Consider the following 15,962-nt stretch of genomic DNA (forward strand, 5'->3'; position numbering starts at 1 on the left):
TGTTTTCTTACCATTGCAGAAGACAAGATTTATATAACCTGAAATACTTATTGGGAGAAAATTGTGTCGGTCCATCTGCTGCTTATGTTTGCTAAGTACAGCAGAGAAAATTGGTTGTTTTATGATTTTGGTGCAAATATTATGGGTTACTGTCTTTTAAAGTACTCACAGCAACGTATTTTTAAGAGCTTTAATAAGGCTTGTGTAGTTGGCTTCCTGCAAAAATTGCACTGGTTTTGTTGTTATGTGGTCCTTCGCTTGGTATCTTTGTGCTCGTGCTTGTTGGCTAAAAATACAGGCTTTTTTGTTGTTGGTTTTGATGTGTTTGGTGATAACAGAAAACATATAAAAGGCTATGCGTATGTTTGATTTTGTTATTTTTGGCTAAATCAAACAACTGTAGTTTTTGTAGTATAATGTGCACATCTACTGCAAGTATTAAAGCCCTCGGCATGGAGGACAAGATAGCACCAAATGTATATTGTGCTTTTTTAATGGTATACAAGAGAAATGAACTTTGCTTTTCAGATTATCTGAGAGAAATTAAAATTGTGTGAGCACTGAAGAGTTCAGAAACACAATCCTTCGGTCCTTCTGCCTGTTTTCTTACATGTGCTCTCTCATAACATATGTAATGTAGTGGAATTTCAGATCATTTAAAATGAGATTATTAAGGCCACCTTTTTTATTAATGCTGACCTTTATCTTAATTTGTATCATCATCTTCTCTTATAGGAAGTATGTAAGTGTCAATACATTGGAATGTAGACTGGTGCTGGTGGATTGTCTCATATAAGAGTAGCTGAACTTTTCAAAACCAAAGAAAATAGGGCAAGTAAAATTCTTTTTTCACAATGCTGTAACCAGAAAAATCATGGTTTTATTACAGCTGCTAGAAACCTCAGCATATGTGAGTTTCTTGCTGATTTTTCAGCTTGAGAAATTCCTGAATCAAAAGAAAATGATCTTGAATATAGAAGAGACTTAATAACCAAAAGCACAAATAATTATTCTTTCAGCTTTTAAAATGTATCAGTCTTAAAAGCTATCGCTATGATTTTGGGGACTGGTTTAGTAGCTTTTTTTGTTAATGCCTGAAGAGTGGTATCAGTAACCGCATTACCTGTAAGTTAATACCTTAATATTATCACAGTTTGGCTCTGCTTGGTAGCTTCTAGCCCAAATTTGATTTGACAGGAATGACTGAAACTTCTTCAATTAGATGGTTTGGCAGAAGGAGCTGTAGCTTCTATATAATAAAGGCACATATTCATTCGCTATTGCTGGTTATCTAGGGTTTCCAATACCGCGAGACTGTCTGTTGAAATCCATGTACATGTGAACAGTGGAAGTAGAAACTTCCATTTAAAACGTCCGTTTTAAATTCTGGTCGGAATTAAGCTTCTGTTTGGGAAAGGAGTGGGAATAGAAATGTTTTCCAGTTTTCAATCTGCGTCTTTCAAGATAGAGGCAACTTGACATCTATTATATACATGCAGGCAGCTCTAAAAAGGTTGTAATAACTGTATTACTTCTCTGTATTCTTGCTACCAATATTTTCTCTACCTGAGAATATAGAATGGTATCTTATTGGAGGAAAAAATTATTGGGAAGGAAAGGATCCTAATTGCCAATTCTTGCTTCTACTTAGTTTGCAGAAAACTGGCCTGTGAAGGAGGCAATGTAACATTCCCCTCCCCCTTTAATTTTGCCATTAGGGTAGAGATAAGGGTTTAACACGTTTAATCTTTGGTCTTGGTTCAGTATCTTGCTTCTCCATTACAAATTTTGCTTATGTTTATGGAACGTGTAATTGTCAGTTCCTACTAGGGAAGCTTTCTGTGAAATCGTGATGTGATAAGGACAGAACACGTACACAGCTGCGGATTTGAGATCAGCTTGATTAACAGAATGATGCGGTAGATGCAATCTGTTGGTTTTGATAAAAATTTCCTTTTTTTTTTTTTTTTTTTTTTAACTGGGGAGGGGGAAGAAGAGAGCACAGCCCAAGTAGCTACTCTCGTCAGTTACCTCTGTAACCTAAAGACATATGGTATAGTAGCTACTAGTGAAATGTGATCCTGTTTTATTACTGTGCGTACAGTAGTGCCGAGGGAGCAGGGCCAGGAAGCGGAGCAGCAGAACCCAGGGTTGCGAACAGTAACGCTGAGGTTGTTGGTCTCCCATGAGCATACTTAGGGGGAAGGGTGAAGAGGAAGTGGATTCCAGGAAAAGTGGGGGTGGCGAGAAATCCAGGGGTTAGTCTCGTTTGTGAGGAGCATGCGGGAATCAAGCTAGGCGGCGAAAAGTAGGTCTAATAAAACCTTCTGGTGCTGTGACTTTTCTCTTGTATACATCAGAACCTTTTAAGACTTACTTTGATCTTGCTGACATAAGTTTTAGCAGTTTGTTTTGCAACTAGGAGTAGAAGGAAAGTTCTGAGACCTATGGAGAGTGTTAAAGCTTTTTGGCATTTGATTTTGTTTTTTATTGTGGTGTGAAAGCAAAGCAACTTTACAGTATTTAAACTTTTTTAAGGTTTTTTTCCCTGGAACTTTGAAATGAAACAGACAGAAAACTGTTGCAGAACAGCTTGGTTTGGTTTTTATTATTTCAGGGTATGCAACAAATTGCATAAATTGGATTTTGACCTTGAGCTTGTCTAATAGGACAGATGTTTAATGTTTCCTTCAGAAACTGCTTGTGAAATGGTAGCTGTCAAACCGTGGTTAGGAGTGTGTTGATGGGGGAGTGACAGAGGCAAACAATGTAGAAGCCTCTTTAAATCAGTGGTGTATGTAACATAAAAGTATGGCAGTTACTGAAGTTCAGAAGTGTTTCAGATTTGTCATTCGTCTGTTAGCAATGCTAAAAAGGGTTTTAGTCCTAATTCACACTTCTATTCTTTGATCACTGTGTGGAAGTTAAAGTTCAAGATGAGTTTGTTCTGTTTGAGCTTCTTACAAATGTGTGTCTTTTTAACTTGAGAGCAAAAGGTGGGGTAAGGGATGAGGAGGGAATATTGGTCTTACTGAAACTGGTTGCCTTTAGGCTAAGTGGGAAAGGGGTTTTGATAACTTTGATATGTAATAGTGAAGGTGAAATTTTTATTGTTTAACAAGACAGTGTTTCATGCTGGCTTTTGTACACACTGAGGAAACAATTACTAGTGGATTTAATTATTTTCATCATTTTTAGTTTGATAATGATTGAGGTTTTTTCAGAAAGGAAAACTTTTTATTTTATGAAATAGTTAATGGATTGTAGCTGTTGGAATGGACCCAACATTAGAGAAGGAAAGATCTTTAAAAGTTATGCAGAGGTTATGTAAAATTAAGAAAGAGGATTAAAATACTTGTTTCGTTATTTGAAAGCAAGCACACTCATCACATATTTACTTGTACAGCTATTCTTTTGATTGTATTAATTTTTAAATTAATTTCTATCTGTTTATTGTAATAATGCTGCAGAATTAAAAACAATCTAGAATGTCTTATGCTGCTATTATACTTTCTATGCCTGCTTGCAATTAAATTATAATTGTAAATAAATTGTGCCTCTTAATTTTACATCATGCATTTTTTATCAGTTAGTTTGAGAACAGAAAGTAAAGTGGAGAAACACACTGAAGATTCATGTAGGCTCAGCTTTGACTAATAATAACACATCTGATCTTTTTAACTCCACTTAAAACTGTTGTGAGTTTGCTAAAGCTAAATTATTGCCTTTTCATAAAGTTGAAAAAAGATGACAAAAATACAGGTTTCAACATTCAGTTCTGCTAGTCCAGAAGAAAAAGGAAGTTGGAAAGATAATCTAAGTATAAACTGTCCTAAGAGAAGTTTACAACTATCTCACTGTGTATGTTATTTTGTAATAAGCATTTTAATCTCTCTTGGCTACATACATCAAAGCAGAGTAGTTGAGATTAAACTGGAAAATAATATTAATAACCTTCAGTGCTATCGGACAAGGTGGTAGTCTTAGTTCTTGAATCAGGTGAATCTTTTTTTTTCCCTTTTGTGACTAAAAGTTTGGTACCTAGCTTGATAATTGTTCATGAATTCCAGTATCTCACATCTCACCTTTTTTTTTTTTTTTTTTTTTTTTTTTCCTTCCCCAAATTACCTGAAACATGCTAGTGCTTTTATGCTTGCAAGCATGACCTTTCCTACCGCTTGTTTTATATGAGCAGATGCCGCTGTGTTTTTGGGCAGAATTTGTCTTGCCCTTGTTGGAAGTTTAGCAAAGTCTGAACGTTGTAGATGATGGCGTGCTTGGAATTCTACCCTGGGACATCTGTATGTATCAGAATGGCATAACCTCATACACGAATGTATCATCAGAGATGGAACTAAGTTTCACCTGATGGAAGTCCAGGCCTGCGTGCTGCTGAGATGCATGCCCTGAACAGTCACAGGCCTTTCACCTCTCCTCCCTTTGATATCAAATCTAAATTAATTGTAGACAAGTTTCCCTTGGATTATTCCACTTGTAAACCTCTTAACTCTGCCACTGGTTGCTGTTCTACTCGTTTATGAAATGTCGCACTGTGATGTTCTTCTGAGAACAAATGCACAGTAAGCAGTGATGTGCTTTCTCGGCTAGTTATGAGAGGTATAGCAAGCCAAGTACTTGATATATGCAGTTATGGAAGATATATAAAAGTCAAGGATGTAGTATTTTTCAGAGTGTATTTCTTATATTCTGTATAGTTTAATTTTAAGTGGGCCTGTAATGAGAAATATTTTAAAGTAATGAACTATATATAAATCCTTTGTAGAAGAGACTGGCTGTTTTACATGCTGAGTTTATAGGTTATGGTTCCTAAGTGTTGTTACAATACAAGATTGTGAAGTGCTGATGCTGTTACATATATATTGCTTGTGGAACAGTGGATGATAGTTTTCAGTGGGACTAAGCATAATAAAATACATCTCTCAAAATTCACCCTACTTTGCATCATCTGGAAACTGAAATGTTCCAGTTAGCATTTGTGTTTGGGTTGGGCATTAAAAATTGCATCTTGTAATCTTGAAATGCAAAAAACCATACCTCCCAAAAAACTAACCCTCAAACTGAAACAGCACTAAAACGTTGTTCTTTTTCTAAAAAAGCTTAATAGTACTGGTAATAGCTCCCATTAAGCATATCCACTGTATTTATATTTTCCTTGTTCCTTTAATGATGGTTAATTTTATGGGTGACATCATCACATTAATAAATGTAAATCTTTGAAGTTTTCTTTTAAACATTTCTAAGGGTTGTATGCTCTGGATTTAGTTCTCTGTGCTTATAGAACAGTTTTTCCCTTCATTGTCGGAGCTTAATAAATTCTCTGCCACAGTGAGGCAGCAGAATTCAGTTGTCATCTCCCAGCACCTAATAGGTTTATCATATATGTACAATGAAGAAAAATTATCCCTCCACTGACCTTCTTTGTACCATAGTTTGCAGGGTTTTTTTGCATTCTTTCTATTATTTTCAGAAAGGCCTGCACAAATAAGGGAGAGTGAAAGTGGCGAAGCTGTGTCAAATGCACAGAGTTAATGAGAGGACTAGAGCAACATCCCTGAGCTTGAGTAGTGCAGTTCCTGGAGGGAACTGAGTCTTTTAATCTATAGCTGTATATAATATTACTAATCTGTGGCTTTTTGCCAATGATATATTCATCATTGAAGATAGCAATATTTTGATAGCTTTATTTATAGTTGAATGTGTATGCAGCATATCCTTTCGTATATATTTTATCTAAGTTTTATATAAGCACTTAATACATTTTATTTCAAATTGCATAGGCTGGGGAAAGGAAGGTACATGTTTGTGAGATTAGTGGGTAACGTATTTATGGATTAGTATTTATTGTAACTTTTAATTTCTCCATTTTTCATTTGCCTTGGTTTTCCTTTCATAATACAGCTGTATAGTAAGGGAAAGACAAAAATTGCTGGTCTTTTAAGAACAGTGAAAATGCACCAGGGGATCTGCTTTACTGTTTTAAAGGCTTTATGAGTTGGTTAGTAATTACCGTTTCTATTGGGTAGAGTTAAATTATTTCATCATTCTTTTTTTTTTGAATGTTTTTTGCTTTCACTAATGCTTTTCCTAGGTCTCGTTCAACCTTCATCACACAAATAATTAGGCTGTCCAATTCCTTGTGTATGTTTCCTCTTCAAAGTGAAGTACTGGCTGTTTTAATGATTGTTATAATTTGAGAATATAATTTTTCCTGAGATGATTGCACATTCATTAAATGACTGCAATAATTGTCTTCAAAATATGCCAAAAGAGAAGCATTTTTGTAAAAAGAAGTTAACAGATGGCAAGCATAGGAAGGAAGCTTCTGGCTAGGTCAACTTACAGGAGTAATCCTGAAGACATCAAGGCGAGACTAGTTGACAAAAATAAGTAATTTTTTTTTTAATTATATTGCAAAATAAGTGTGATGGAATGAATTAATTATTTGCGAGCAGGTGTCTTGTTAACACTGAAGAACTATAAAACAATTGAGTAATGTGAGAGTGCTGATCTAGTTGTGCAAGCTTAGCGTCTGGAAGTGGTACCTAATTACAGAGAAACAGAAAACAAAACCCATCTGAAATTGTCTTCTAAAGACAGCAACCTATACTATAGACTGTTAAAGCTGTAGTTCAATACATGCCTAAACTATAATTAGTTTAAGGGGAAAAAAGCTCCATATTCTTCCACTTTGTATTTTGTTAATGCAACCGTTTGTGCTATGAACTGCACTGGGAAGCTCATTTAGGGTGCAGAGAAACTTTTAATTTTTTTGTCGAGGGTGTTTTTCAGGAATAAAAGTTCCTGATTTAGTTCTCCTCTTAGTTGCACAGAATTGTGTACTATAGAAACAGTGGTGGGGAGAGAGAAAGGAGTGGGAAGCATAGTTTTCTGCAGTAGAGGCAGCGTAATTGTACACGGAACTGCAGCCTCAAATGCAGAGTGAATCCAAGTGCGTTCGTTGTGGGACTGCGCCTTGGCACTGGTAACCACTAATCTCCTTTGTCTAACACTACTATCTAAAGTTTGAATTTTTGAGTGGCTTCAAACATACCATTGCCTCTAAAACTTCTAGACCAGAGCTTTATCTTGAGACATTTTGTAGAAAATCAACACTTTATATAAAGTGCTAGTGAAGTGTTATTACTGAAAGAGAAGCAGAATTTGTGAAGATGTTAACCAGCAGTATGGTTTTGAAGCCAAAGAACCTGAAAGTACATTTGGAATTGATGTGGCTTTTGTGCAGATGCTTTGCGTGCTTTGTGCACTCAGGTTCTACAATTTCATTTAGCTGTTATGTTAATTCTAAATATATAGAGAAATATCAAAATAATTTCCAACACTTTGTCCACCTAACAGCCTCATACATCTGGAGAGATACTGTTTTCTTTGTTCATTATCAGGTTAAAAAATTGGCATAAATTTCCAGTGACATGGATTTCAAAGAGAGTGTCTGCCATGAGGTGTGTTGAAGGGGTTGAATTTGGGAACTCTTAAGGCTAATAAATACGAGTGGATTTCTAGGATGATGAGACTGAGAATTCTTATGTTGATTTGAATATGTTTGATAAATGGAGGTAGAAATGTAGCTTTAGGCTAGAAGTAGTTGACAAGTCTTACGTTTTTGAAAGCTGTGTAATTTGTAGTAGAGATTGATTTTTCTTTCATACGTGGCAGGTTTTCTTTTGTGGGGGTTATTTGGCTTGTGTTTGCACTTACTCAGGTTTTTTGCTCCCTTGATGTCTTGCTGTGAAGGGTAGCATTTTAATTTGTATCTTATAAATTGTTTCCATCTTTTACATGCTGCCTTTTCAGGAGTTGGTCTGTATTTGAAAGTAATTTCAATGTTAGTAGCGTATCACGTATGTGCACATAATGCAATTCAATAGCATATTGAATTGCAAACCAGAACTATGGTTTCATGGATTGATAGGAAGGCCTCTTTTGAGAGAGATTCGTGACTTTGCTTTTCAGTTTTAGTTTGTATGTTGGAAAGAAGAGAGAAGTTGGCCTTAGTGTTAAAGAAGATACTGCAAGTATTTTGATTCTGAGCGTTTTGTTTCTTTTTTCCTTATAGTTTGAAACATTGTTTTAGAAAGAGTTCTGACTGATAGGTTTTTGGAAGAATCCTAAGAGCAATCTTAAAAACAATTGTTTCACTGTGCCTTCTTTTTTGCTGAGTACCACACACACAGAAGGACAGTTCTTTAATAGTATTTTAAGCAAACTTACTGGCAAAACATAGCTGTTGTGCTTTTCATGACTTGCAGCATGCTATGGCTTATAGTACCTGGTTTTATACTTCAGAAGGATGAGAAATAGTACCACAATACACCGTACGTTTGGGTTGTTTTTCTTCTTTGTTAAATCTTTGTAGCAGCTGCTCGTGAGGCCCAGGTATGGCTCAGCTTGATACGCAGATTTTGTTGCAGCAGGAGCTTTGGTTCGTGCAAGTCCTAAAAGCAGCAACCAGCTGTTACAAAACACAAGTTGTCACAGGGAGGTCAGGTAAATTAATTTAAGGAACATAAGAGTGACAAAATTGGATGTGTTTTACTATCTTTGAGTTTAGTGAGAACGATTTTTAAAAACAATTAGGCAAATTTATTTTGATGCGTGTGTGTTGTCACTCATATCATTCTATGGAGGATTCTTTGACCTGCCATCATGCAGTGTTATGCAATGTGTTCAGCTCCAGATACTGGACAAGAGGCACATTTTAGGGTGCCAGCCTGGTGTGCTTTTGGTCTAATACAGTTTAATGCAAATGTGTACGGGCTTTGACTGGTTTCAGGGAATTTTCAGAAGTGGTCACCCAGCCTTGCTTGTTGGGACAAAGGTATGAAGGTGCTCATGCTCCTGGCTGTGCTTGAGGATGCCCTTGGCAGCAGCACACTGCGGGCTCTAACCAGGCTGTCATTATGCGCTATGTTGATAGCAGTTACTGATTAACTCTGTTAAAATTATTGCTATGCTTATGTTTTGAGAGAACAGTCTTGCAACTTTTTCTGTTTAATCCCTACCAAAAGTTCGTGCTCCATGCAGTTTGATTTTGGGGTTGGTTTTTTGTTCGGGGGTTTTTGGGTTTTGGTTGGGTTGTGGTGGTTTGGTTTGGTTTTTTTGCATAGTTATACCAGTGAAGCTCTTGCATGCTGTGATCTTTCTCTAGAAATGTTTTGGGGTTCTTTTGCTTTTGGGTTTTTTATTTTGCCTGAAATTGACTCCTGTTGGTCCCCAGTAGCATCCTCTTTCTTCTGAACTCTATTTTCAAAACTTCTCCTCTTTTTGATAAATCAATTTTCTATAGGCTTCTAGTTTTCCTCCTCAACTCTGGTGGGAGGATTTTGGCCAGGAATATTTAATTGAGAAGACGAGATGCAACAGGAGTGGTTTCATTAGGCTTGCATATATGCTAAAGTACTGTCTGATATTGGAGATTCTGACATAGAAGTAGAAGCTGAAATGAAAAATAAGTTAAGTTGGTTTGAAGTGGAAGAAGTATGTCCCCCTTTGATTAAAATGGAAATAGGCTGTGCAGTTGGTACTGGCTTTAATGATATTAGTGAGTTCTTAGCTGTTGATGTTAAAAATACTTTTCTTCATTTCTGTCAGTATATTTTAATGTGTGTCAAGTGATCTTTTTTTTTTTTTTTTGTCTTACTGAAATCACAAACATTGAAAACATTTTGGTTACTCTGTTAGGTATTGAGGAATACTACAAGAAAGGCCACGTTCAAATATTGAGTAAACTTCTAAACGTAACTGCTTCTAGTGAATAAAAATCTTGTACGTGGAGATTTTATATGCTAGCCTTTCTGAATATGCAATCTCTTTTGATTTAAAGATAGTTCATTATCAGTATTTTCCTATTAATGTGAAATGAAGTCATACCTTTTTTGCCATCTTTCACAACATTCAATTGTTCTGCCTTGAACAAGCAGTGAAAATACATAGGTATTTTTAAAAGAAAGAAAAAATTACTGATGAGGCTGCCAATATTATCATAGAATCATTTACTGGTACTGACCAAGACAATGATCAGTTGCAGCATGTTGTTCCAGGAGTCTTCATACTCTGAATAAGGTGGTTCACTTCTAGGTGATTTTTATTTTACCATTGCACTTCATGTACTACAAAAATTGAGTAGAATTTGGTAAGTTATGCTGTTAAAACATGTTGTGAAAGAGAATCTGTCTCTGTTTTGTTCAGTCCATGGTTGTTTCTCTGACCTAGCCCTGCTTTCCTTTCTGTAGGTAATTGCAGAAGCGAAGCGTTGAGACAAAAGGTGGGCAGGTTCTTGCGAGTTCTGCATAGTTCTTGCCTACTTGCTCTTTATTTTCATCGCTCCAGTAGCTTAAGTAGCAGAAGAGTACAAAAAATAGACCATGGATGGTTCTGCAGTTCACAGCCCTTCACAACTCTAATGTCTGCTGACTGAGGGACAAAAAACAGCTAGAGAGGTTTTGCGGGGGGGGGGGGGGGGGGGGGGGGGGGGGGAAGTGTAAGGAAATATAGTCACAATAGTAAAACTTCCTAAAGATTAGAGAGGTTTTGGGTTTCATTATAAACATGTTTCCTTACAAGGCCACTCCCATGAGAGGTGCAGAAAGAACACTTCAATTGAAGTTCTGACAAAAACCATCTACCGTTAAGGTCCCATTGCTTTTTCTCTTCAGAAAGAGACCTTTGCCTTGCTGGTTGCTGAGTGTGCTTGGGATAGGCATGCTGAAGCTGATCTTGGATGTTGGGACTAAGGTGAATAAAAAGCTCCTTGTGTGTTGTTCTTTTTGGTAATAAAACACATGACAAAATTAATTTCTTTGGCTCATACAAGTGGTGGCCGTTTAGAACATGGGTGGGCAGGTGTCAACTCAGGGAAGTGGGAAGAGGGCAGCTCTTTTTTGAGTTTAATTTGTGCGGATTTTTTAATTTTGTTTTCTGTTCTGCACACTTGCAGCCAATTCTTTGTTGTTTTACATCAAAATCAGCATTTTTAAGGATTTAGACATCTTGTGTAAATGATAATTTCTGTCTAAAGGTAAACCAAATTACTTGATTTAAGACTACTTGAAAAGAAGACAGTAGCAAAAACCTGAATGCTTTTAAAGTAATATGGAAATGTACTGAAGACCGTAAGTGTGATTAGTGCCTGTTATTTAAATTATTGGGTGTGTAGTTAAGAGGCTGGATAAAAGCTGTCTCAACACATTCAGCTTCATGCCCTCTAGTTCGTATGGCATGTATAGGTTTTTCAGATGTTCTGTTTTCCATAAAAATAAAGTCACAATTCAAGCTGCTATTTATGTTTTAAAGCTTTATGCAGCTTCGAAAATAAAACCATTATTTAGAATCTTCTGTCTGTATCTACTGTGTTGAAAAGATTGTCCTGTATCTTGGTATTTTCCAGTGAGCTCACACCGGAGTTTACAGTGGCAGGTGAAAAAGCTGCACGCTTGCTTCTGCCAGTTCCTAGGTTTTCCTGAGCATGAAAGACTTTCTAGTGGAATCACCATTCCTGGAGTTGTTTAAAAACCACATAGATGTGGTGCTTAGGGACATGGTTCAGTGGTAGACTTGGCAGTGCTGGGTGAACGGTTGGACTTGATCTCCAAGGTCCTTTCCAACCTAAATGATTTCATGAATCTATAATGTAGGGGGGGAAAAAGCAGCTTTTAAAACTTCAATTTATTTAGATTGAGTTTGCGCACATCTTTCTACCCCGTTTCCCCTTTCCAATTTTTGGTGTGAGGTAACTTTATACATGCAGATGATAGCTATGGTATGCTTTCAAATGCCTGTAGCTGTAAAATCGTTTCTTTAGTTCTCATGGTGTCCATTGCAGTTTGTATTTATTTTGGTATCTGGTCATTGACATAGATACTACTTTGCTATCTGGGTGACAGTAGCACTTGGACACTTTAGGTCAGTATCGGCAACTGTTGCATATACAGAATATGTATATGTTGCTTTCGTAACTGGTATGCCTTAAAGTTACATTAGTGAACTCCTACTCTGTATCTGCTTGGTACAGTTTCACTTTATAATACTTCTGTACTAAGCTGAAGTTTGTAACAGAGTTCTAGTGGATAAATGAGTTTTTCAACTTACAAAAAGTATGTACCTTAATAAAACATCAATAAAAGATGCAGTGGAAAGTTCAGTCTATTCTTTGTGAAACATTTCTTTCTTTTGCCTTATTTTGTGGATGGAGTATAATTTTATTTCAGGTGACTTTCACTTGGTTTTTTTGTTACGGATTTTAATTTATATTTTTTAGCACTCTGATTACAGAATTCCAGTATTCTGTACTTCCAAGGAAACACAAGCTTGGATTTTATGTGTCCCCTTGTTTTGCTTTTTGATCATGCCTGCAGCTTTGGAAAAGTGCTAGTAGGTAACTTAATTTTGTGACTCATTAGGCCTTTAAGTAAGCTGTGCTATTATTATAGTCCAGACAGACAGTTTCTGAAAGCATCTTTGCCATTACAAACTTCCTTTGTGTCAGTAAAAAAGATTATGTTTCAGAAGTTTTACTTTGACCATCATACTGCAAGATTTGTTTCTGCTTTTAAACCTGAGTGTGTGAATTGTCTTACAGACTTCAGACAACCAAACTTGTGAATTTGTCTTTCTTTCAGGACAGGAGCTTTAGAATATCAAAAGGAAAAAAGTGCAGAAAGTAAGCGGTAGGTTCTGAAATTGATGGTTAGAATTATAAACTCTTACAGCAGTCTTCTCTCTTTTTGTTTTGCTTTTATTGTGCATAGAGAATTGAATCAGGCTTGAGTAATCAGGGTGGAAATACCCAAGTGGATTCTTTTCAGGATATATTACCCTAAACTTTAAGTAACCTATATTAAACTGTTTGGAGGAGGGAAGAGTGATAAACCCTGCATTTCAGGGAATATACAATTTTCTCAAAACTTCAGAATTAATACATTTTAATTTATACATTGAAAAGTTCCCTTTCAATCACAATTTAACACTACAGAATGATATTATGCATAGATAATTAATACTTCAGTAGAGGAACAACAGTTTAAATATTGTCATAAAAAGACAAGTACACTCCACAGCATTTGCCTTTTTCAAAAGTATTTATTGAGCCATTTCTCAATCTGTATAATGCAATAATTTTCTTGTAGTCCTGTCAGTAGGTGCACATTTAAGAGGCTTAGATGCAGAAGTATGAAGGAAAAAAACAGATGTTAGAAGGCAATTTCAGATACTACTAAACGTGAATTTAAAACAAGGATAACAGGCAGGAGGTGTAAAAGACCAGCATTTTGGCCACTTAGTCAAAACATCTTTGGAAGAAATACAAGCAAGAAGGGTCCCTACAGCATTTCCACAGTTTGCTGGTTTTGATGCACTTGAATGCCTTCAGGGAAGGGGGAAGAAGAGGTAGGTAACAGGAAGGCCCGTTTAGCATAGCTTTTAGCAGAACTTCTGTTCAGGTTTTCTCTGTCAGATGAGAATCTTTATGGAAGTAGGGAAAAGAAATTATGCAGTGGCAAAGGGTTGGATTTTGCAGCTTGTGGTTACTGTAATTGTAATGTCTTGTGTGGATTCTCAGAGGTCAAAGAAGGATTGAACTTGTTCCATTTCACTCAGTAAGATAAGAACATCTCTGAGATTTCTGTACTCCTAATTTCACTCAAATTTGCTCAGTGGGTTAGGAATTACTAGGAGCTTGGAAGCGCAGATGCGCTGACTTGTATGGCATGGTTGTATAGCCTTTTTTTTTGGTTTGTTTTTAAAAGCAAGCCACATTAAACCACAGCTGACAGCTGTTCCATTTTTATGTGCATGTATACCTGTAACCTGAGAGCTAAAAAGCAACCTAGCTAAATATTTTAAAGTGAAATCTTTTACAAGAAAGTCTTTAGTCAAAGAATGTATGATTATCAAAGACTGGCTTTGTAATAAGGGACAGAAGTGTTCCTTGCTGTATGAGGGACAACTGTTCTGTCACTTGGGGGGGGGGGGGGCGGGGAACGGACAGACGGACACATTTAGTGTATTTAACTGGTTTGGTTTAGATCAAGCAACGTGGGAAGGAGGCTGGTCAGGTGAAGGTATTACTAACGTGTTTCCTCAGGGCAGCCAGTGAGGTTTGATGAAGTGAACAAACTTAGCTCCGTGGCATGTTGTACTTGGGTAAATTAATCTGGACTATAACTGCGTGAAGATGTCTTATCTCTCCAGTGATGAAGCATACAGCTGGGGAGGGGTGGGAAATGGGCTACTACTCTGTGCTGCGATTTTAAATTTCAAAATGTGTGGCATTTTGTAGACTGGCATGGGTTTAATTGGCGTAGGGATTATTTAGATTGAGGAGCATTACGAAGAAGTCCACTGGTGTCTGGGGAGCTCCTTTTGCTACCTTACTATTCGGAGCTCTGTAGACAGTTGAAGAGCAATGATGTGGTTAACAACACTCATACTGGCATTTGTGTGCCATCTTTATTCATGTTGCTGTTATATCCGCTTTTTAAAAATTCAGCAGAGAGTAGCAGGAAGAATAGAAAATCTTGCCCACAGGAAGCTTATGCTTGGTACATTTTGTTGCTCTATGTTATGTTTTCAAGATACCTGATGTTTGCAAACGGAAAGATGGAATACTGAATCATTCTGTTACAGGATAATTAAATTTTCATGTGCGTATGATTTGTTTGTGTGGTGCTTGTTCTTGCAGTTTTATAATGTATTTGTATATTGTTTTTCTCTTTTACAAAGCCTCAGAAAATAACCCCAGGAAAATATCTGAAAAGATGACTTACCTTGGGGAGGGGGAGAACAAAACTCTTAACTTACTCCAGCCAAAAGTCATCTAGGGATTTCCTGTTGTTTGCTTCCATTTTGTGATGTGGTTTTGTGTTCCCTGGATTAGTCTTGAAGTAAGGAAAGAAAGTATCTTCTTACTGGGTTTGTTTTGGTTTTGGTTTTTTTTTTTAAGGGAGGACGCAAGTTTAATAAAAGTTTTCTTGCTTTTTGAAATCATAGAGGCATTCAAAAAGAGACGTGTTTCAGTACATTTATCTGAAGAAAAGTTCAGATCTTTATATGTAATAAAAATTACTTTTAGCATCCCTCGCTGCCCTTTTTATTTACATCTAATATCTGTTCAGGGAGTCACCCTACTTCAGATACAAAATATAATGCAAAGATAAACTGAATTTAATCTTGTGAGGGAATGCAAAGTTTCCTACAGAAAAGAACAGTTAACAGCTTACTCAGATTTTCTCCAGTATTGTTATTCAGCAGGTTCTTGAAGTACCACTTACTGATGTAAGAGATTACTTTAACCAACATTTGTTTGGTTGTGAAAGACTAGAAATTAGTGCCATTTCTATTAATGTTAAATTTTTCTGTGTATAAAAGGTCATTTAAAAAAAGTTGGGAAGATGTGTTGTCTTTTGCTGCTTTGCAGCATTCCACTCCCCATGGTTACAGAAGCTATCCAGCTTTACTTGTTAAATAAATATTCTCATTGTAAAAGCAGGGGCATGTTTCAGAAGAAGCTATTACCTGTACCTTCTAAAAATGTCTTTGATGTGAGATTTCAGTGGATCAATATATTTGTAGGGCTTTACCTGGGAGTTTTGAACTGCGATGACTAGTATTTTTAAATCAGAAAGATCTGTCTGTTTTTCTTGCCTGTAGGTATTTAGTGAAGTATCTTACAGATTAATGTCTAGATGCACACAGAGGACTTGTTTCAAACAGTGAACTGAAACCTGACTTTCTTTTTATAGAGGACAGAATTAAGTCAACTCTGTGTTTTAAGGAGTCAAATAATTGTGAAAATAGTAAGGTAAGATGGGTCAAGAGTGCAGAAAAGAAACAGGGTAGTGTAACTTTTTTACCAAAACAGTTTGACCCTTAAGACGGGTGTTAAACGCTTTAGAAAATCTGTAAAGGTAGAGGTATGGCGTGACTCT

General features: G+C 36.4%; 1 protein-coding gene across 4 annotated transcripts in view; it reads left to right on the forward strand.

The window, feature by feature from the left end:
- Window positions 1-15,962, forward strand: part of CHD9 (chromodomain helicase DNA binding protein 9) — a 91,511-nt gene that overhangs the window by 11,699 nt on the left and 63,850 nt on the right. Inside the window, exon 1 of one of the 4 annotated variants that reach the window (XM_037408679.1) lies at window positions 2,286-2,308. The exons of the other annotated variants lie outside the window; for them this stretch is intronic. The gene's annotated coding sequence lies outside the window, so the exon portion shown is untranslated. Of the gene's footprint in view, window positions 1-2,285; window positions 2,309-15,962 lie in introns of those variants that run through there. 4 annotated transcript variants of the gene reach the window in all.

The sequence above is a fragment of the Falco rusticolus genome, chromosome 15 (genome assembly GCF_015220075.1).
Source record: "Falco rusticolus isolate bFalRus1 chromosome 15, bFalRus1.pri, whole genome shotgun sequence".
Taxonomy (NCBI): domain Eukaryota; kingdom Metazoa; phylum Chordata; class Aves; order Falconiformes; family Falconidae; genus Falco; species Falco rusticolus.